Source organism: Acomys russatus, chromosome 12 (assembly GCF_903995435.1).
Source record: "Acomys russatus chromosome 12, mAcoRus1.1, whole genome shotgun sequence".
Taxonomy (NCBI): domain Eukaryota; kingdom Metazoa; phylum Chordata; class Mammalia; order Rodentia; family Muridae; genus Acomys; species Acomys russatus.
Genome location: NC_067148.1, coordinates 38457516 through 38480315, shown reverse-complemented (window position 1 = coordinate 38480315; position 22800 = coordinate 38457516). Strand labels below are relative to the sequence as shown.

General features: G+C 42.3%; 1 protein-coding gene across 1 annotated transcript in view; it reads right to left on the bottom strand.

Annotated features, from left to right (window-relative positions):
* The window catches only part of Gigyf2 (GRB10 interacting GYF protein 2), a 134989-nt gene extending 112393 nt beyond the window's left edge, over positions 1-22596 (bottom strand). The window contains exons 1-2 of the mRNA XM_051154265.1: positions 22500-22596; positions 14269-14333 (exon numbers count right to left, since the gene is read on the bottom strand). The gene's annotated coding sequence lies outside the window, so the exon portion shown is untranslated. The remainder of the gene's footprint in view (positions 1-14268; positions 14334-22499) is intronic.
* Between the last annotated feature and the right edge of the window lie 204 nt (positions 22597-22800).

Sequence of the window (22800 nt, the reverse complement as noted above, 5' to 3'; positions counted from 1 at the left end):
AGAACCTTTTTACATCCTTTCAATAGTCTGAACTCCTTTAACTCATATTTAACTACAACAAAATTCCTAAGCTAGATATGGTGGTGATGTACACTACAATAATTAGTCTGCACTATGTAGCCAAACCCTAGCTCCAAAATCATTAAAATTTTCAGAAACCTAATTTACAAAGCCAGAAGGATGGCACAGCAATCAGGAGCACATACTGCTCTTGCAGAGGACCCACAAAGGGTAGCACACAACTGCCTGAAACAAACATTCCTACAGCCTTCCAGGGAGATGGCAGCAGAATGGAAAGATCAGGAGGTCAAAGTCAGCTAACATCAAGCTGCAAGCCAGCTTAAGCTACATAGGCTCTGTCTTTAAAAAAAGAAAAGAAACAAACAAACAAAATAAATAAATAAAAACCAATCTGGGTGGGAGACAAGCACAGGAGACAAAAGTATATACACTGTGCTAGAGGTTACAGGTAGAAGAAGGCCTTATGTTAGACATCTGCAGCTCACAACCTTTACTTAGTTCAATTTCATCTCTAGCTTCTCTGGAGATACAACTGTTACCACCATATCCATCATATCTGCAACTTAGTAAGTCAATGATTACTCTTCCCTTCCCTTCCCTTCCCTGAAGTTGACTTTGAAAGTAAACATGTTAAAAGCTTACAAAGTGTCCTACCATACCTCTTTGTATGTTCACCTATATGTTGTGAAAGGGGGGGATTAGCTATTCATTTCCACAAACTAGAATTACACTATAAATCTGGGGTGCCTAACATGGAAGTGCCCTGGTTTCCATCTTTGACCCCTCATAAACAGCACGTAATAGGACATGCCTGCAATCTAGAGAACTGAAGATGGAGGCAGAAGATCAGAAGTTCAAGGTAATTCTCAGCTACACTGCAAGATGGAGGGTACCCTGGGATACATGAGACCTTGAATCTAAAGAAAAGCCCATATATCCTCTATTCTAAAACACGCGCTCTTGGCTAGCCCATGGCAGCACACGACTTTAATCCCAGCACTCAGGAGGCCGAGGCAGGCAAATCGCTGGGAGTTCAAGGACAGCCTGGTCTACAAAGCTAGTCTAAGACAGCCAAGGCTACACCAGAGAAACCATGTCTCAAAAAACAAACAAACAAAAAACCCAAAAACCAAAAATGTATTCTCAGTATAGATAAATGAAAAAATTTTTGGTTTAGTTCTTTAAGAAATTTAGATTTAGTTATTTTATTTCTTGTGTATTGTTTTGCCTGCATGTATGTGTGTGTACCACAAGCATTCCTGGTGCCCAAGAAAAGCAGAAGAGAAGAGTCATGTCCCTGAAACTGGAATTACAGATGTTTGTAAGCCATTTTATGTAGGTGCTGGGAACTGAAACTGGGTCCTCTGCCAAACAAGTGCTCTTAGCCACTGAGTCATCTCTCAAGCCCCAAGTCACAATTTTTGAAGATTACATAATGTTTACAGAAACAGGTACTTTAAGTTTTTTGCCATAGTGAATAAACACTGCTTTACACGAGGTAGTTATATTTTTAATACTGAATAGATTCCCAAAATTGGTTGTTTCATAAAATGATATATAACACAATAATTTCCCTATTTTGAGACAAGATCTCACCAAATAGGCTAGGCCGGTCCAGAACTCATTATCCTCTATCCTCTGTCAAGTACTGGAATTACAGGGAATGTATCATCAAGATCAGCTAGTACAGCGACTTCAGGACAATCTACTTCAAGTTCGTTACAGTAAATTTAACATTACATCTACTGTACACTCAATATAGTTGTCTATGAAAGTTCCATATTGTCTTTTTTGTGATGGAGTGTAGACGAATTAGATTTAGAACATGGTTGCTCTGGCCAACCTAGTTAAGAACAAAGTTCCAGGTACAGAAAAGTTTAGGTCCAGTTGTGGTGATATATGCCTTTAATCCCAGCACTCAGGAGACAGGGGCGTGCAGATCTCTGAGTTCAAGTCAGTTCTGTGAGGCAGTTTGGTTGAGTCGGTGAGTTAAGAGACAGTGCAGTGAAGCTGAGTTTGTGGCAGTTCCATTTGTAGAATTCAGAGGCAGACAGGGTTTCTCTGTGTAATAGCCCTGGCTGTCCTGGAACTCTCTTTGTAGACTAGGCTAGCCTTAAACTCACAGCAATCTGCCTGCCTCTGCCTCCTGCGTGATGGGATTAAAGGCATATGCCACCACACCAGGCTCACACCAGGCTACCAAAAGTTTTACAGAGACAAGTTGGAGAAAGAACAAGTTAGGCAAAGGTAAAGAAAGAATGAGCCACAGAATGAGAAGGATCCAGAAGACTAGGAGAGAGGCCAGGCAAAGCAATTCAGTCAGAGGCTGAAAGAGAAGGCAGTTTGAATTAGTCAGCCTGGAGAGGTGTTTTAGCCAGAACACCTGAGTTGAACCAGCCAGCAAGATTTCAGAAAAGGCAAAACAGAGTGAGCTTATTCAGCAGATGTCTCAGAAGCTGAAAATATTCTAGGCCTAGATTAGATTGTATGGAGGCTAGAAGCTTCCAGTACTAGGCCTAGGTTAGTAGATGGAGACAGTAAGCCTCAGAGATGACAATTAAATCAGGTGAATAAAAGTTGCTTTTATAACGGAGTCTTTCAGAGGATGGGGCAATGTTCAGCAAAGCCCAAAAGTCCATGCTAGGCAAGTGCTCACTCCCGTTCTTATACTGTTATTTTTAACTTTTCATTTATACCTTTAAATGTGCTAAAGTTTGTAAGAGACGAGGGTAAAGGAAATGGCTCAGTCAATATAATGCCTTAGAAGCAGTCAAACCTCGGAATCCACATTTTTAAAGGCAAGCATAGAGCTGGAGAAATAGCTCAGAGGTTAAGAGCACTGCCTGCTCTTCCAAAGGTCCTGAGTTCAATTCCCAGAGCCCACATAGTGGCTCACAACCATATATAATGAGATCTGGTGCCCTCTTCTGATATGCAGGTGTACATGCAAGCAGAATACTGTATATATAATAAATAAATCTTTTTAAAAAAAAAAAAAAGGCAGGCATAGTGGTAATCCCAGTGCTGATGCGGCAGAGGCAAATGGATCCCTGAGGCTCTCTGCCAGCCAATCTAGCCTAATCAATGAGCTCGGGCCTATGAGAGAGCTTATCTTTAAAAGAGAAAAAAAGCTGGGCTAACTAAATGGCTCAGCTTGTAGAGGAATTCCTGTCAACCCTACTTTTGATCCCCAGAACCCACAGTAGAAAACCAATTCCTGTAAGATGTCCTCTAATTTCCATGTACACTATAGCACATATACACACTTGCATGCATGCATACACAGAGGTACAAATAAATAAAGTTAAACAGATGATGTGACTGGCTCCTAAGGAGCAACAGCTGAGATTGTTTTCTGGCATCTACATTTAAGTGTACACACACACAAACACACTGGGCACACAAATATGTTCCTGAACACACAGAGACACAGGGATTCCATACCAAGATTCCTAACAGCAGTTACACACCACACAGCAAGCATTAAAACATTTATTAGGGGATGGGAAGATAGCTCAGTGGGTAAAGTGTTTACTAAGCAACAAACATGAGAATCAGACTGGCAGCACCCACATAAAAGCTGGTCACACAGGCTGGAGAGACGGCTCAGAGGTTAAGAGACTGACTGCTCTTCCAGAGGTCCTGAGTTCAATTCCCAGTAACCACATGGGGCCCCAACTATCTATAATGGAATCTGATGACCTCTTCTGGCCTGAAGGTATACATGCAGGCAAAGTACTGTATACATAATAATTTAAAAAAAAAAAAAAAAAAAAAAAAAGCTGGTCACAGCAGCATCAATTTGTAACACTATCCTTGGTGGAAATAAAGGCTGAAAAGGTGAATCCTGGGTGCTTAAAAGCCAGCCAGCTGAACTGAAATTGTGCTTTAAGCTCAGTGAGAACCTATCCCATAAAGTAAGGTGGAAAGCAATAGGGTAGAACACTAGAAATCAATCCCTGATTCACACACACACACCCTGCATGTACCTGTCTCTCGCACACGCTCTCTCCCTCATACCCACACAAAAATTTAATTGGCCAAACTTAGATTATATGAATATATTAAAGATTTTAAAAGGGAAAGAAGACTGTGTAACTTGGTGGAAGAGTGCCTATCTAGCATGTGTTAAGTCTGAGTTAATTCCCAGCCCTTAAAACAAAAAGGTGAGGACCATTATTGATCAAAACTACTATGACATCCCAAAAGCTAACCAAACAACTAAGGCAACATGAACAAATCAGTTTCCATGAACTGAGATAGTCAGTAGTCAGTGCTGCACATCTGCAAGAGTGTCCACAGTCTTAAGCTGGCTAATACCGCTTAAAGATGGAAACTTTGTAAAATCTAAAACAAAGACACCTATACTACAATATGCCAACAGTGCTCACATGAAAACTTTTTACCAAATGCCTACCAAACACCAGGCCCTGTTTGGTTCTGAACTATGGAGGAATACTACATTCAAGAAACTAAAAGGGCTAGAGAGATGGCTCAATGGTTAAGAGCACTGATTGCTCTTCTAGAAAGCATGGGTTTGGGCTGGAGAGATGGCTCAGAGTTTAAGAGCACTGGCTGCTCTTCCAAAGGTCCTGAGTTCAACTCCTAGCAACCACATGGCAGCTTATAACCATCTATAACGAGATCTAGGCCCCCCTTCTGAAATATAGTCATACATGCAGGCAGAATACTATATATCTAGACAGACAGACAGACAGACAACCAACCTAGGTTCAATTCCTAATACCCACATGGTGGCTCACAGCCATCCATAACTCTAGTCTAAAGGATCCAATGTTGTCTTCAAGCCTTTGTGGGCACAAGACACATACATAGAGCACACACATACATAAAGGCAAAACACAAATACACACCAAAAAAAAATTAATCTTTTAAAAAGAAACTCAAATGTTCTCAAGAAGAAAGCAACACGAGACTGAGTGAATGAGAAACCAGGGAAGGCTTAAACAGTTTAAGTGACAAAGGAACAGGAAATGAAAAAGAGAGAGAGCGCGCAGCCTTGCTCAGACACTAAGCAGTACATGCAGCTCTCCTGCAGCTGCAGCATAAAGGAAAGCTACAGAGGGCTACAATGGTGACAGCCTGGCCTTGAACTGTCCCTGAAACTCTCTGACAGTTTATAAGGAGATGCATGTTACCACTGTCTTGCCTTGTATTAAATGTGAGGTTTAACCCTTAATATACGTGAGACATTGTAAGTCTTTTAAATCAGGATCAATCTATTCCTACAACTAAAACCTTTTAACCTTTAAGATACATGTGGCATTATAAGTCTTTTCGGGGGGAGGGTTTTTGTTTTTGTTTTGGCCTTTCCAGACAGGGTTTCTCTGTGTAGCCTTGGCTATCCTGGACTCGCTTTATAGACCTCAAAATCACAGAGATTTGCCTGACTCTGCCTCTTTGAGTGCTGGGATTTATGGCATACAGCACTACTCCCAGAAAGCAAACAATTTGTTTTGGCTTGGTTTTGGTTTTTCAAGACAGGGTCTCTCTGTATAGCCTTGGCTGTCCTGGCCTCAAACTCACAGCAATCACCTGCCTCTGCCTCCGGAGTGCTGGGATTAAAGGCGTACGCCACCACACCCAGCTAAAGCAACAATTTTTAAGATACCAAATCTTCAAGGTTTATGGGCTCTCTTTGTTTTTCTTTTACTTTGCACTTTTTCTGATTTCTAATAATAGGTATCTATTTGGGGAGAAAAGAACATCAAACTGAAAAAAGGTGAAAGCCATTCTTCCACAAAAGGAACAGGGGCAGGACTTCCGTCTCCTAAATTCTTCTAGTCCCTTACCTCTTTCCCAGTAGGCCCAACTTCTTTTTTGTTTTGTTTGTTTGTTTGTTTTGGTTTTTCAAGACAGGGTTTCTCCGTGTAGCCTTGGCTGCCCTAGATTCACTTTGTAGACCAGGCTGGCCTCTAGCTCACAGCGATCCACCTGCCTCTGCCTCCCAAGTGTTGGGGTTAAAAGCGTGCGCCACCATGCCTGACAAGGTTAGGTTTTCTAAACAAAATGTATAGTAAAATATTTCCTTTGGCCCAATATTAAAATCTATGAGATTCAGATAGCATTATCTGGTAACACATAGCTAGATTACCTGACTATATTAAGGATAAGAAATACAATGACAATCTCTCGTAAAGACAACTGAGCCTAGTAAAAGCAGGCATTATAAGGGCTATAGGGAAAGTTATAAAGATTACAAATAACACACTTTAAATATTTTGTTTTGTTTCTTTTGGTTTTTCAAGACAGGGTTTCTCTGTGTAGCCATGGCTGTCCTAGACTCACTTTGTAGACCAGACTGACCTCAAGCTCACAGTGATTCGCCTCCCAGTGCTAGGATTAAAGGCGTGTGCCACCACGCCCAGACGTTATAAATACTAATACTTACATTTGTTTTAAAATTACATCTGTTTACCTGTTGGGGAAAGAGGGACAGTATACCGGTCCAAGGAATTGAATTCAGGTTATCAAGTTTGGTGACAACCACTCTTACCTGTTAAGCTCTCTGGCCAGCCCACGAGTTTTAGTTTGCTTTTAAAGTGTGCGCACGCGTGAGTGAGTGCATACGTGTGTGCGTGCGTGTTTCTAAAAATCAGTTCTCTCTTTCCATCATGTGAGTGCTGGGAACCAAACTCAGGTAGTCATCAGCCTACTATTTACTTTTGAATAATGAAACTATAGGTTAATTCTTTTCCTAACAGATCTGTCATTTACATATACAACAAAGAAGTACTGGATAGGGAGAGAGCTCAGTGGATAAAGTGCTTGCCTTGCCTTATAGTACCAAAACGTAATCCCCAGAACCAATAAAAGGTGAGCATGGTAGTTCCAATCTATAACCCCGAGTTCTTTATTGAGATGGGAAGGACAGAAAGAAGAATCCCTAGAAGCTCATAGGCTGGCTGGCCTGGCACTTGAAACAGAGAAGTTACAGAAGAGATCCTGGCCTCAAGATGGATGGTTAGTTAGGAGCAAGACCTCCACAGGTACACTATGGCATGTAGTCACACACATACACACAAAAACATTCTGAAACCTAAGCTATAAACAAAGAAGAATGGCTCAGTTGTTGGCTACTCTTACAGAAGACTGGGGTTAAATTCCCAGCACCTACATGGTGACTCCCATGTCTTTAACTCCAATTCCAGGGGATCCAGGCACAAAGGCGGTAAACATACATACATACAAGCAAAACACTCATACACATAAAATAAAATAATAAAAAATTAAAGAGTACTGCTATAATTTAATATAACAACATTTCAAAAATTTAAATTAAAAAACAAACGCTGGGTCTGATGAGATAAAAGGATTATAAATTCAAGGCTAGCTAGCCTAAGCTACACCAAATTCCAGACACACACACACAAAAGTAGGGAGGAGAGGGGAGAGGAAGGGGAGGGGGAGGGGAGGGGAGGGGAGGAAGAGGTTGCTGAATAATCCAAACACTCAGAAAATGAAGATAAATGACATTATACAGATTATGTGTGTGTTTGTGTATGCGTGTGTGAAGAGGCCATAAATTTGAAAGAGAGCAGGGAGAAGTACATGGCAGGGTTAGAGGAAGAGGAAAAACAAAGTAACTATAGTTTAATTTAAAATATTAGAAATAGCTGGGCATGGTGGTGCATGCCATTAATCCCAGCACTCAGGAAGCAGAGTCAGGCAGATCTCTGTGAATTCAAGGCCAGCCTGGTCTACAGAGAAATCCCATCTCTCGAAAATCTGTATGTATGTGTGTGTGCTCCATTTAAATAAAACAGAATGGCTACAATGGACAAATTTATTAAGGTAACGATCAAACCACACTATGAGCGTGTTCTTTTTTTTTTTTTTTTTTTTTTTTTTTTTTTTTTGAGTTGACCTCACTTTGCCTCAACTAGCCTGGAACTCATGAGAGTCACCTGCTTCTTGTACCTCCTAAGTGTTCTCTTAGTACGATACAGATATAACTCTCTACTGTGACTTTCTTCCTAAAAACCCACAACCCCAATGAAATGTTAAGGAAAACACCAGACAACTCTAATACAAAAACACCTGACCACTACTAAACTCATCAAGGACATCAAAACAAAGGAAGCAATCAAAGCAAAGCCTAAGGATATGCACATATGTCATATGTTATCCTGAATATTAACTACAACACAAAAGCACCAGGATAAACTAAACAAACAAGAAAGGAATAAATGACAGATTTTAACAACAGGCATCAATATTGGCTTACTAACTATAATAATATATCACAGAAACAATGATGTCAACCTAGGAGAAATCTATTACCCTCTCAATTTTCTGTAAATCTACAACTGTTCTTAAAACTTCAAAGGAAACTAAGGCTATCACCATAAAAGTTAACTTTTTTTTTTTTTTTGGCATTTAATTCTTGTTTTTTGGTTTGGAGATTTTTTTTTTGTTGGTGGCACTAGGGATGGAATGCAGGATTTTGTGCATGCTAGACTGTGTACGTACCTGTAGCCAAGTAGGACTTCCAGTAGAGGGAGGGTGACACCAAGCCACCCATAAAAACCTCTGACCCAAAATCTGTCTTGCCTACAAGAAGTGTAGGGATAAAAATGGAGCAGAGATTGAAGGAACGGCAAACAAATGACTGGCCTAACTTGAGATCCACTCCATGGGAGAGAGCCAACGCCTGACAGTATTAATGATAGACTCAGATAGGAGCCTAGCATAACTGCCTTCTATGAGGCTTCCTTCAGATGGAAGCAAATGCAGAAACACACAGCCAAACAATAGGCCAAGCTCAGGGAGTTCTGTGGAAGAGTGGGAGGAAGAAATGAGGGAGCCGGAGGGATTAAGGACACACGAGAAGACCTACAGAGTAAACTAACATGGCCCCATAGAGACTGAACCACTAACCAAAAGAGCTTACAAGGGCTGGACCTAGAGCCCCTACATATATGTAGCAGATGTGCAGCATGGTCATCATGTGAGTCCCCTAAGAACAGGAGCAGGGGCTGTCTCTTACTCTGTTACCTACTTTTGGATCCTTTTCGCCCCTAGCTGGGCTGCCTTGTCTGGCCTCAGTGGGAGAAAATGTGCTTGTCCTGCTGTGACTTAAAGTGCTAGAATGGGTTGATGCCCCTTAGGAGCCTCCCCTTCTCTGAGGAGAGAGGGGAAGGGAGGGAAGAAGAGAACATGAGGGTGAGACTGGGAGGAGAGGAGGGTGGGGACTGGAATCAGGCTATAAAGTGATTTTAAAATATTTTTTTTAATTTCCAATGTGAAAAAAATAAAAATAAAGTACGACTAACACATTCCCTCCAATAGTCTTAGCACTTGAGAAGCAGGCACAAGATTGCTGAGTTCAAGGCCAGCCCAGGCTTACACATCCAGTTCCAGACCAGCCTGAACTACTAACTACTCTTAAGTAAATAAAGAAAAGTTACTCAACCACAGTAGCCACAGTGTGCATGTGCAATAAACATATTTGTGTATAACTACTGTACTGGTTAACGGTGACTTGACACGACAGTCCCTATAGCCTGTTGAATACTGCTGGAGATTATTATTGTAAAAGGAATTGAAATTGATTACAGCTTCCACAAATCTGTTCCTACTCAGCCCTAAAAAACTTCAATGGTTGAAACTTCTAGGTTGAAACCTGGGGTAATCGCATATTTGGCTTGTACAAAGCCCTGGGTTCAATCCCTAGCAACAACAAATTTTAAACTTCAATGATATGTGATTACAATTCAAACAAATTTTAAATTGTTTTTAAGAACTCAAGGTATAAGCTAGAGAAGTAGCCTAGTTGATACAGAGTGCTTTTCATGTATGAGGAGTTCAGCAGGTTCAAGGACAGCCTGGTCTACACAGGGAGTCCCAAGCCAACTGGGGTTACTAAGCATGATCTTGTCTCAAAAATCAAAGTAATATAAACACATACAAACACCCTGGAAAGCTATTAAGGGGCATAAAAGGTCAACATGGCCATCACCAGGATCTAAAATGTAACACAGTTTTAAGTCTGTATCTTCTCAGACTGGAAAGTTGTCTCAGTAGTTAAAAAGAGTACTGGCTGTTCTTCCAAAGCACCCACATGTCTGCTTGCAACCATCCAGTTCCAGAAGATTTCCAACACCCTCTTCGGGCCTTTTTGGGTACTGCATGCATGTGGTACACAGAAATACATGCAATGGAATACATTAGTGTGCCCTAGTTTTTTTAAAAGTATTTAATTTTTTAAAGATTTATTCATTATTAATGTACATAGTGCTCTGCCTGAATGTACTCCTGCAGGTCAGAAGAGGGCATCAGATCTCAGATCACATTATAGATTGTGAACCACCATGTGGTTGCTGGAAATTAAACTCAGGATCTCTGGAGGAGCCATCTCTCCAACCCCAGAAAGGTGTGTTATATGGTGGTACATGAGGCTGAGGAATGGCTCAATGGTTAAGAGTACTGTTGCTCTTGTAAAGAACCCAGGTTCTGTTCCCAACACCTACATAGAAGCTCACAGCAATCTGTAACTCCAGTTTAAGGGGCTCCAATGCCTTCTTATGGCTTCCTCAGACACCAGGCATGCATGCTGTGCACATACATACATTTAGGCAAATACTCATACACATAAAAATAAATCTAAAATAAAAGGTTCTTTGGGTTGGTTTTTTGTTTGTTTGTTTTTTGGGTTTTTTGAGACAGGTTTTCTCTGTGTAGATCAGGCTAACCTCCAACTCAGTGATCCTCCTGCCTCTGCCTCCCGAGTGCTGGGATTAAAGGCGTGCGCCACCACGCCCGGCCAGTGTGATGTTCTCGATCAGATTCCTTGAAGCAGGAAGACCCACCCTAAATGTGTGCAGCATCTTCCGGTGTCCACCCACATAAAGCACGTGGAAGGAGAGGCTGCTTTTTGCCTGCTTTCACTTTCACAGGTGAATTCTTCTTCCCTGCTGCTGCAGCATCCCTTCACTGATATTAGATGCAGCTTCTTCGAGATTCCAGGGCAGACTTAAGATCTCCACCAGCCAGGCCTTCAGGGCCAACTAGAACTGCTGAAACATGCCGCCTTGTAGACTGAACAATTAGGTTCTCAGCCTCTGCAGTGTGAGACAGCCATTGTTGGACAACCTGAATTGAATACTGTAAGCCAATTAATAAATCCCCTGTGTGTGTGTGTGTGTGTGTGTGTGTGTGTGTGTGTGTGTGTGTGTTTTCATTCTAGCAGTTCTGTTCCTTTAGAGAACCCTGCTTAATCCACCTTCTTCTCTCCTTGCAGTCTTTAGGGTAATTTGTTTCCTCCTCTCCTTAATCTTCCTCATGCTGTTCCATTACTACTCCTTCCCTTTCCATCATCATAGTAAACCCACTTTTCAAGAAGACCATGTTCTTATACTCAGAACAGGTGTGTAAGGAGCTTGGAAGACTTCCAAAAAGCTGTCAGTTTCCAAAACACAAATTCAGGCTCTCAAACCACTGCTCTTACAGGATAACGTTGCATCCAGTTACACAATTGCCATGGTTTGAGCAGTGCTCCATCAATTCCCAAGCAGATGATACTGAAAGCCCTTAGATTTGGCTATCTCCTTCACAGCTATGCCATGATGTTCCAATTAAAAAGTGCCAAGGCAATACGGCCATCGACTGTCAGTCTCTACAGCCTAAGACCCAAATGCTGAAGAGACTGAGCTCCTAAGACTTCCTCCAGGCCCAGAACAATTTGAATACAAAAAACTTTGTCTCAAAAGAACATGCTAGGCATTAAAGATGCTCTAATAAAAAGTAATATTGTTACTAACATTTCCCCTGTTTGGAAATAATATGCAAGTATTTCTTTTTTGTCGTCCTTTTGATGAAAGAAAATAAATTATCATTCTAGCGCTGGCTATCGGGGTGCATGTCTTTAATCCCAGCTGAGGGAGACAGAGGCCAGCCTGGTATACATAGCAAGCGCTAAGTTAGCCAAAGCTACACAGGCAAACCTGCTCTCCAAAAACAAAACCAAAAACTCATCCTAAGAAAAACTAGGGTACCTTCAACATGGCTATGTCACATGATAATCTTACCCTTGAGCCCATATTTTCCAAAGAGGGATGCCCAGGGCCTATCAAAACTTTTGCACAGAACATATGAAAAACTTTGTAAAACATAAAACTTTGAGTAAGTCTTAACTCAATGTCTAGAGTTACTAAAATAGATCATTTGAGACAACTCTTCTACCATAAAAATAGACTCAACTCTAATCTGCTAAGTAAAAAAGCCTTTGGGCTGGGAAGATGGCTCTATCAGGAAAGCACATGCTACGCAAGCATGAAGACCAACTCTGGACCATCATCCGTGTAAAGTCAGGTACAGTGGAATCACTTGTAATCCAGCCCCTCTAGACAATTGGTAAGCTCCAGGGTTAGTGAGATCCTGTCTCAAAAAATAACAGCAGTGGCTGGGCGGTGGCGGCACACACCTTTAATCCCAGCACTCAGGAGGCAGAAGCAATGGAATCACTGTGAGTTAGAGGCCAGCCTGATCTACAAAGCGAGTCCAGGACAGTCAAGGCTACACAGAGAGATCCTGTCTTGAAAAAACCGAAAAATAAAAACTTTAAAAAAACAAAACAACAGAGAACAATTGGGGAAGCTGCCTAATGTCAACCTCTGGTCTTCACATGTCCATAAACATGCATCATGCATATGTAATGCACACACCAAAACGTCTTCAGCCAGAAAAGAAAGTGTAGTAAGAAGTCAGATCTGTGGCCTATTGTTACATCAATGTACCACTTTTATTAGTAATTCCGAGTCTTTACAGGAGGAAAAAAAAAAGTCCAGTATGTGGACTGGAGAGATGGCTCAGATGGCTCAGCAGGTAAAAGCACCTTCTGCTATACTCACAAGCTTGAGTTCAAAGATAGTAGAAAAGTTATTCTTTCCTCCGATCTACACATTGTGGTATACACATACACACCATGTGTACACACAAACTAAATGCAAAAGGGGTTTATTCTATCTATAGGAGGAATATAATAATTTTGTTTTCAAGAGAAGGTCTCATTGTGTAGCTCTAGCTGTCGTGACATTCATTCCACACACGCACGCACATACGTCATACACATACCACATAAAAAATGCAATTATTTTTGTTGTTATTTTCCAGGGGTAGGTGTGAGACGGGGTTTCTCTGTGTAGCCTTGGCTGTCCTGGACTCACTTTGTAGTCCAGGCTGGCCTCAAGCTTACAGCGATCCACCTGCCTCTGCCTTCCTGAGTGCCAGGATTACAGACATGCACCACCTTAGCCAGCTATGTAATTTTTTAATATAAAAAATTTTTAAGTGAACTATAAGGTTCCAACATTGATGCACGGTAAGAATTACTGGGCCTCATTCTCCAAACAGATGCATATAGGTTACATTTTCAGGACATCTAAGTTTAGCAAGACATATAAAAATTCTCCTAGAATGCTAGAAAAGAAAAATGTCTAGAAGTTTCTGTTGGATCTACTTTACAAGAGCTACCATTATGTACTCTTCTGAGATCTGCAAGTAGTCTTGGAGGTAGGGGACTTTCAGGTCACTGTTTCTGTCCTTCTAGAGCCCAACCCTTGCCACAACTAAATGAAACAAAAGTGGAAAACCAAATCAAATACAATCTGTCATATTTCCTTCATAGGAGCTAAAAACCTACTCTAGTTATCAGTGGCATTGGAGCTCAAGTTTACCTGTAACCTCAAGAATAAAGCAGTCATTTTCTTCTACATGTTTGTTAAAGCATAAAGTCGTGACTACAAAAACACAACTAAAACAGAACAAACCAATCAACTTACAACCAACTGGGGGAGAAGTACACACTAGACATTATAACTCCCAAATGCTTCCTAATTTCTGGTTCAAGTCCCTCATGAAGCAACAACTCTTGGGTCCTTTGAAAATACCTTGGCCTCTCGGCACATGTGCCCTCAAACATTGCTCTTCCCACTCCTTGTCATCAAAAAATATTACAATAGTTTCAAATACCAAGTCACACTATGACCAATCCGGAAAGGGTATGTTTTTCTCATTCATAAAGGTCCAAAAGGTACCAGAATTTTATTCTATCATCTGTAACTTCAGAAGAAACTGAAATCTAAAAGCAAAAGTCAACTCCACTCTGGAGCTCTGAATAAAATTCAATGGTGTTAACACTTACCAACACACACAAGGTTTGGATCCTTAAGGGGCTAGGGAACTACTGGCTTACACTTGCAATTGTGTGTTTGTCTTCTAACTTACCTGTTCAAAAGTTCTGCTATCTCACACCAGGAGATTTCAGCAAATGTTTTCAGGTCTTTTTAACACTGTAAGTAATAAAAAGTATTAATGTAAATCACCTAGCATTCTCAGTAAACTTTAAAAGAACAAAATTTTCTCATGAATATATTTTTACAGAAAATAGCTTACAAACCTGACTCTAGACTGGCTACAATACTAGGACCATCTGGTCTGTCTGGAAATCAGAACCTCTGCCTGGCACAGTAGCATGTCCTGTAGCAGTGCTCAGGAGACTAAGGAAAAGATTACTTGAGTATAGGAATTCTTCAAGACCTGGGCAGTATAGCAACACTGTCTCAGAAAACAACAACAAAAGTCAACAACAAACTAAACTCTGTCACATCTAGAGAATCTCACTAGTTCTACAGAAAGTTGGAAAAGTACTGTTCTTAAATAAAAGTCCTAAGTGGTTTGGGTGACAATGACAAACACTATTTGTGAATTCAAGGAAGTGATTACTTGGGGCTTCCCTTCAAAATTGCTTTATAGGGTTATGGCACTAACCTTTAAAGCCTATCTAAAGGCAAAAAAGGAAAAAACAGCATCGTCATCATCACAATAATGTGAATCCTATGCAAACAATGCCTAAGCCCCCAGAAATCTGATTGGTGCAAAATGTCCCACAAGTAAAGCCTTCAGGTGTGTCTTTAGCTGCTAAATCACAACCTGCTTGTTTTTTGAGACAGGGTCTCAACTATGTAGTCCTGGCAAATTCAAGAAATCCACCTATCTCTACCTTCCAAATGCTGGTATTAAATTTATCTATCACTATGGTCTGGCCTATAGCCTGTTTCTAATGCTGTGTTGAGACAGAATCTTAAAAAACCACAAGTGGATTTGCAGTTACAAAAAGTGTTAAAGCACAACTACAATAGTTTCTTAGCTAAAAGAAAATAAGAAGAATACTGTCCAAAAAAGGTAAGGCATGTTTGCACATACCTATAACCCCAGTACTGAGGAGGCAGAGAGAAAGGAGAATCAAGACACTGAGGCCTGCCTGGACTACACAGCAAAAGCTTGTCTCAAAAGGGCTAGAGAGACGGCTCAGTGGTTAAGAGAACTGGCTGCTTTCCCAGAGGACCCAGATTCAATTCATAGCACCCACATGTCAGCTTACAATCATCTCCAATGCCCTCTCTGGCTTCTCCAGGCATGAGGCATGCACATAGTACACAGAAATACATGTAAGCAAAACACCCATACACACATAAAATTAAACAGCTTTTTGTTTTGTTTCTTCAAGACAGAGTTTCTCTGTGTAGTCCTGGTTGTACTGGGCTGGTCTTGAACTACAGAGATCCCCCTGCCTCTGCCTCTGCCTCCCTGAGCGCTGAGATTACAGGTGTATGCCACCATGCCTGGATTAGACAGTAATTTTTCAATTAAAAAAAAAAATGAAGTTCACAATTTTATGAGCTGTAAGAAAATCCACTCCACTTTTATTTTGTGTGTGTGTGTGTGTGTGTGTGTGTGTGTGTGTGTGTGTGTGTGCGCGCAAAAGCGCGTGCGCGTGCGTGTTCCGAGATAGCCCTGGCTGTCTTGGAAATGTCTTTGTAGACCAGGCTGGCCTTGAACTCACAAATATCTGCCTGCCTCTCTGCCTGTTTCCTAAGTGCTGGGATTAAAGGCATGCGCCAGCCAGCTCCCACTCCACTTTTAATTCTGCAAAAAGTAAACATATTACAATGTCCTAAAAGTCACCTGATAGCCCTAGAATTCTACATTTAAATCTTTTAGTTATGTGTGTGTGTTTGTGTGTGTGTGGGCACGTGTGCATGAATGATTTATGTGTTGGGGAGCCTAAGGAGGCCAGTGGAGTGTCTGACCCTTCTAGAGCTAAGTTGTGAAACGTAGGGTGTGAGTACTGACTGAACCCAGGTCTTCTTAAAGAATAGCAAGTGCTCTTAGCTGCCAAGTCATTACTCCTACCCAATAACTCTACATTTCTAAGAGGAAAGAATACCGGGCCGGGCTGTGGTGGTGCATGCCTTTAATCCCAGCACTTGGGAGGCAGAGGCAGGTAGATCTCTGTGAGTTCGAGGCCAGCCTGGTCTACAAAGTGAGTTCAGGATAGCCAAGGCTACACAGAGAAACCCTGTCTCGAAAAACCAAAATAAATAAATAAGTAAGTAAATAAATAAAAGAATATTCAGACCCAAGCTGGAGCTGTATATAACTAACTCCATGAGCCAGGTGGTAGTGACACATGCCTTTAATCCCACCACTTGGGAGGCAGAGGCAGGCGGATCACGTCTACAGAGTGAGTTCCAGGACAGTCAGAGCTGTTACACAGAGAAATCCTGTCTTGAAAAATAAACAAAAAAACGAAAACAAAAAAGAAATAATTAACTAAATGGCATAACTACTTGGCATAAATGAGATTCTGCATTTGATTCCCTAGCAACATGAGGTATTAACAGGCTAGTAACCTAGCACTCTGGAGGAAGGATGATCAAGAGGTTCAAGGTCATCCTCAGCTACATAGTTCAAGGCTGGCTTGGGCTACATGACCTCCTGTTAGGGCGGGTGGAAAGGAAGGGAGGCATGCCAAACTGTGAGACAGTTCAGTGATATGGGGACTTGCCCTTAAGCCTGATAATCTGGGTTCGAACTCCAGGGACCTTTATGTTGGAAGAGCCAAATACACAAAGCTGACAAAGTCGTCCTCTATCCTCAACAGATATAATGCATAAATTGTTTTTAAACAAAAAGAAACAAAGCAAGCATAAAATAAAATTAAAATTTAGTTATATTTTGCAGAGATACAATTCTTCAAGAAATCAAAAAACAATGACAACTCTAAAACCTCTACCAGAAAACACTATTAATGGAGCCACCAAGATGGCTCAGGGAATAAAGACACCCCCGCTGGCAAGTCTGATAACGTGATTCAATCCTTGGAATCCACATAATGGAAGAAGGAGAAAATCAACTTCCACAAGTTGTCTACTGACCTCCACAGGCACCCAGTGGCATGGATGCATTCATATACCTACATACCCCATACATATATATACATACACAAAATAAACAGATAAATAAACATGATTTTTAAAAAAGACTAATAAGGGTCAAGGAGAAGTAGAAAAACAAAGGTTCAGTTTTTATAAGAATTAATTGCTTTACAAGCAATCTTAAGAAAATTCAAGCTGGGCGGTGGTGGCACATACCTTTAATCCCAGCACTCCGAGGCAGAGGCAGGCGGATCGCTGTGAGTTCGAGGCCAGCCTGGTCTACAAAGTGAGTCCAGGACAGCCAAGTCTACACAAAGAGACTCTGTCTTGAAAAACAAAAAAAAAAAGGAAGAAAGAAAGAAAGAAAAAGAAGAGCCGGGCGTGGTGGCGCACGCCTTTAATCCCAGCACTTGGGAGGCAGAGGCAGGCAGATCGTTGTGAGTTGAGTTCGAGGCCAGCCTGGTCTACAAAGTGAGTCCAGGATGGCCAAGGTTACACAGAGAAACCCTGTCTCGAAAAACCAAAAAAGAAAAAGAAAAAACAAAACAAAAAGAAAATTCAACCAGTTTTGGTGGTGCATGCCAATAGGATTTGCTAAAGAAGGCAGAGATGCCCAGGACAACCAAGGCTACACAGCGAAACCCTGGCTCAAAAAACATAAACAAACAAACAAACAAAATCAATCAGTCAATCAACAAATATAAAAATAAAAATAAAAGAAGGCAGAGGCAAGAGGCTAGCCTGGGCTATACAATTTTTAGGCCTGGCAGCAGTGGTCTACGCCTGGGGAGGCAAAGGCAGGCAGATCTTTTGAGTTTGAGGCCAGTCTGATCTTGAGTGGACAGAACAACCAAGGCTACACAGTAAAATCCTGTCTCAAAAAAAAAAAAAAAAAAAAAAAAAAACAAGGAAAATGGTATATTTAACTTGCCTCTAGTATACGTAGATTAACACCAACATAAATTGTAGATTCAACCTATAAGACTGTTCCAGCTATAGAATAAAACAGAAAGCACAGAAAATTTAATAAGCAGAGGCTAATGGAGAACTGCAGGGGGGGAAAGTCAGTATGTTTTAAGCAACACAAATCATAGATCTTTTAGAAGGGCCAGGGATAAAATAGTTTGTCTTTCCACCAAAAAGGGTCTTCCCAGCAATTATTACCAATCTATCTTCCATTGTGAAGGTCAAAAAAAGAAAATACATGTACATTGTGCAAAAATGCAGTCAGAGAACAAATAAACTGATATGACATCAAATACATTATAATCTGGAAATGTCATCCCAAACTTCAGCAAGGAGACGCGATGTAGATGTAAGTAGTTGTAACACTACCATTGCTGCAGAGCTCCATTCATACTTTGACCTTGTAATTCCAATATTCATGTGACTTTGAGAGAAGTCTACTGTAAATTATTCTTCATATAGACAATTCATCAGCAAAAAGATCCAAAAATCAAAATACTAAATTTACTAGGAAAGCTAAAATAAAATATTATTAAATTGGCCATTTATAAATATGAAAGCTGGAAGGCCCTCAGGAAAAAAAAAAAATTCCCTAGTCTATTAAGCATCACATTTATTGGAGAGTTAGTCTAAAAAGAAAAAAAAAAAAAAAAAAAAAAAAAACAGAAAACATTCTACATAAGCAAAATGGTTTAAGAGGTATCCACAAAAAGTAGAGGAGAAGGTCCCTGAGGCAGTTAAAACTAGGCTTGGACTGTATCGAATTAAAAGAAACTCTTTACGCTGGGCAGTGGTGGCGTACGCCTTTAATCCCAGCACTTGGGAAGCAGACGCAAGCAGATCTCTCTGAGTTCAAGGCTAGCCTGGTCTACAAAGTGAGTCCAGGCCAGCCAAGGCTACACAGAGAAACTATGTCTTGAAAAACGGGAGGAAAAAAAAAAAGGCCGGGTGTGCTGGCGCATGCCTTTAATGCTAGCACTCAGGAGGCCAGCCTGGTCTACAAAGCAAGTCCAGGACAGCCAAGATAATATAGAGAAAACCCTGTCTCAAAAAAAAAAAAAAGAAAAGAAACTCTTTACTAACCAATTGTGGGTAATTTGAGTTAATATACTGATTCGTTTGATTATATTCCTTTATCACCTGTATCTGAGAACAATTCCTCATTTCTAAATTTTCTCAAGTTTTCGGTTCTTTTCTGTTTTGGCAGTAGTGAGGGCTGAAATATTATTACATTTGGCCATGCTAGGCAAGTATTCTACCACTGAGCTAGCTCTTCTGAGTCTTTTTTCTCTCTTTCTCTTCTGAGTCTTACTGTCTCAGTAAGTTACCAAGTAGTCCCTAAGCTTGCAATGTTCCCATTTCAGTTAATCAAGAAACTGGGGGCCGGGCGTGGTGGCACACGCTTTTAATCCCAGCACTTGGGAGGCAGAGGCAGTTGGATCGCTGTGAGTTCGAGGCCAGCCTGGTCTACACAGTGAGCCTAATAAGACAGCCAAGGCTACACAGAGAAACCCTGTCTTGAAAAAAGAAAGAAAGAAACTGGGATACCCTTCTTAAAAGCTCTTCCCCCTGAGAAGTATTCCCATGCAGTCTAACACCGATCACATCTAAAACCTCACTTTAAGATAATTCATTATAATTCCCTGAAATAGATGAACATCCTGAGTTTTCCACATGAATGGGAGACAGCTATCTTGGCTCAAGTCTATAGAATCTGATTCCCATAGTAATTGGGAGGCTAGGGCAGGAAAGATAAATTTGAAGCCAGCCTGATTACACAGTGACTCTCTACCCATCCCCCACCTGAGGAAAAAAAGATTCCAGAACAGTAAACGATCTATCTCAACTTCCTACCAAAGAGGTCTGTAGGCGCATTCCTATCAGTTTCTTCCAGTCTCTCCAGACTAGATAGCTTCAGTGCTCTTCCACCAAGCCCTTGACAAGCCCCACTTAAGTTCTATCTTCTAGACTCAGGGTCTTTGCCCTTTCTGCCTCTTGGTAAAGAGCCCCGCCCTCTACTTATCATGTGTTTCCTCAATTTTGAGTTTACCTGTAATGTCTCCTCAGGGGAATAAATTTAAAAATTAACCCTTCCTATAACTATTATCCTGTCTTCCTATCTCGTTTTTTCTCCAACCAATTAGTCCTACGTTATATAGATAGTACCTGCACAGACTTAAGAGTTCGCACTTTACTATGATGTGAAAACAATATGGGCTCAGTAGAAATCATTCTTCACACTGAGTTTTGATTTCTTCCTGGGTTAGCAACATGCGGAACAACAGTCCCTGGCACTGTTGGCTAAGACCAGAGAGTCACAAAAAAAAAAAAAAAAGGAAAAGAAAAAAGAAAAAAGAAATCACATAAAGTGTAGCCATACAATCACAAGGGGAAATAATCAAGATTGTGTAGGAGGCTTTGCTGTTAAAATGGGCAGTAGGCTGATTGTATTAAATGCATTTTCAGCTTATAGTCGGTTCAATGATGTAACTCCATCATTACATCAAGAAGCATTCGTATCTTTTTACTTAAGTATTTAGATGTCTAGGAATGAGCTCCACAGAATCAGGATTTTTTTGTCCCTCTGGCTCCAGACCAGTCCTCCGGCTGTGGAAACAGTCTTCCCTTGTCCAGATGCTCCGTGGGGAAGGCAAAGGCACACCTCCCCGGGGCAGGAGCATATAACATTGTAGTAAATCCTTGAAGTTAGTCCAAAATGGGGGGAAAAAATAGTATGCTTCTTCCCTAGCCACAAAACCTAAAGCCCTTGTCAAGTACCCAAAAAAGGTCTTTTCCTTTCTAGCAAATCACTAACATCGTCTACATTAGCCCTTCAATGTTGGTATGTTTAGATACATGTCACTTCTGAATGTTTTTCTAGTCTCTCTCCCCTCCTCTTCTTCCTCCTCCTCCTCTTTTCTCCCCTCCCCCCAAGAGAGGGTCACTTTGTAGACCAGGCTGGCCTTGAACAGAGATCCGCCTGCCTCTGCCACCCGAGTGATGAGATCAAAGGCTTGTACCACCACACCCAGCTTCTAGTGTCTTCTAGTGTGAAAATAAAGTACATATCCCAGTTTAAGTAATCCAAAAGCTTCTACGCTAGTAAAACATCATTGAGGACAGTGTATGCGTTCTAGCCAAAATGGAAAAGTTCTGCCAGTCAGAGGCAGAAAATTAGAAGGATGAAAATTAATGTACAAAAAGCATGATACATTTTTTATAATGTACAAGTCATTGTTGCTAAACAAGAGAAACTACATAAGAAGACTACAATCCCTAAATACAACACTCTGAGCCAAAACTACCTATGATCCAAGGTATATGGTACTAAGATGGAAAGCCACTTCGGATTCCGAATCCCTTAATTTATGTTGGAATACTTACCTTACTAATAGAGCCACTAGGTGTGTTTAAGTGCTTTGACTTTCAAGAAAACGGGAGGTGAGGAGAGACAGGACTAGAAAAATGCAAAGCCACGTTACTGCTTCCCAAATGCGGTCTCACAACCTGTTTCTTTCAAACCCTCCCAATCCCCGGCTCGCTTGACGGATTGATATTTGAGCTACAAAACTCAAGTGTGCAAGAGTGCTTCGTGGGAAACTGCTTGCCCATTTCAACCGGGTGTGAACATTCGGGTCGCCAGAGCTGCCCCGGGCTCTACTTTCCCAAGCCTCTCAGCCCCAAGATCAGATCATGACTCCACCTCGCCTGGGGCCTGCTCCAGACCAGTCCTCCGGCTGTGGAAGCGGTCTTCCCTAGTCTAGATGTTCGGTGGGGAAGGCAAGGGCGCACCTCCTCGGGGCAGGTGCGGGCAGGAGCGCGGGCAGGAGCAGCTGTCGGCTCGCAGCAGCTGTTAGCCAGGGCACCCCGAGGCTGCGCGGGCGGCCAGCCCCGAGGAGCGAGCAGCGGAAGGCTAGCCCTCCGGCCTGACACTGCCCACCCCGCCTCCCGCCTCCTCTCCTTGGCTTCCCCCCGCGATGCCACGGGGGCGAAGACGGAGGCCTGCCCTCGGTCGGAACGCGCCCCGACCCGCCGCGGCCCTCACACGGGAGGAAGCTCCGGCCAACCCCGCACCTGCCCTGTCCCCACATCTGACGCCCCCAGCCGGCCGCGGCCGCTGCCGGGCAGCCAGTGTGTGTCCATGCGGCCGGCTCGGGCCGGAGCGGCGGGGACGCCACGGTGGGCACCAGGCCACCGCGGCTCGGGGCGCCACAACGGGGCCTGGGCACGGAATGACCGCGGGCGAGGGAGACACACCGAGCCACTGGTTACCTGCGGTCCGGGACAGGAGTCTCTCAGAACCCAAGTCAATCCTCAGCCTCAACAACACAAGATGGCCGACACGTCGCCACGCACGTCACGTGACCCCCGCGCGCCGCCCCGCCCCCTGTCCCGCCTACAGCCCCGCCTCGCTCCCTCCCTGCTCTCCGGCTTCCCACGACATCTTTCCCTTTCACTGCGACCCGCCCCTCCGCTAGGACACGCCCTTTCCTGAGACCCGGATGTAGGGCTGGGAGAGGGCGGAGCCCGGAGCGGCGCAGGCGCACACTGGGGCCTTAGACTGCATCTTTTT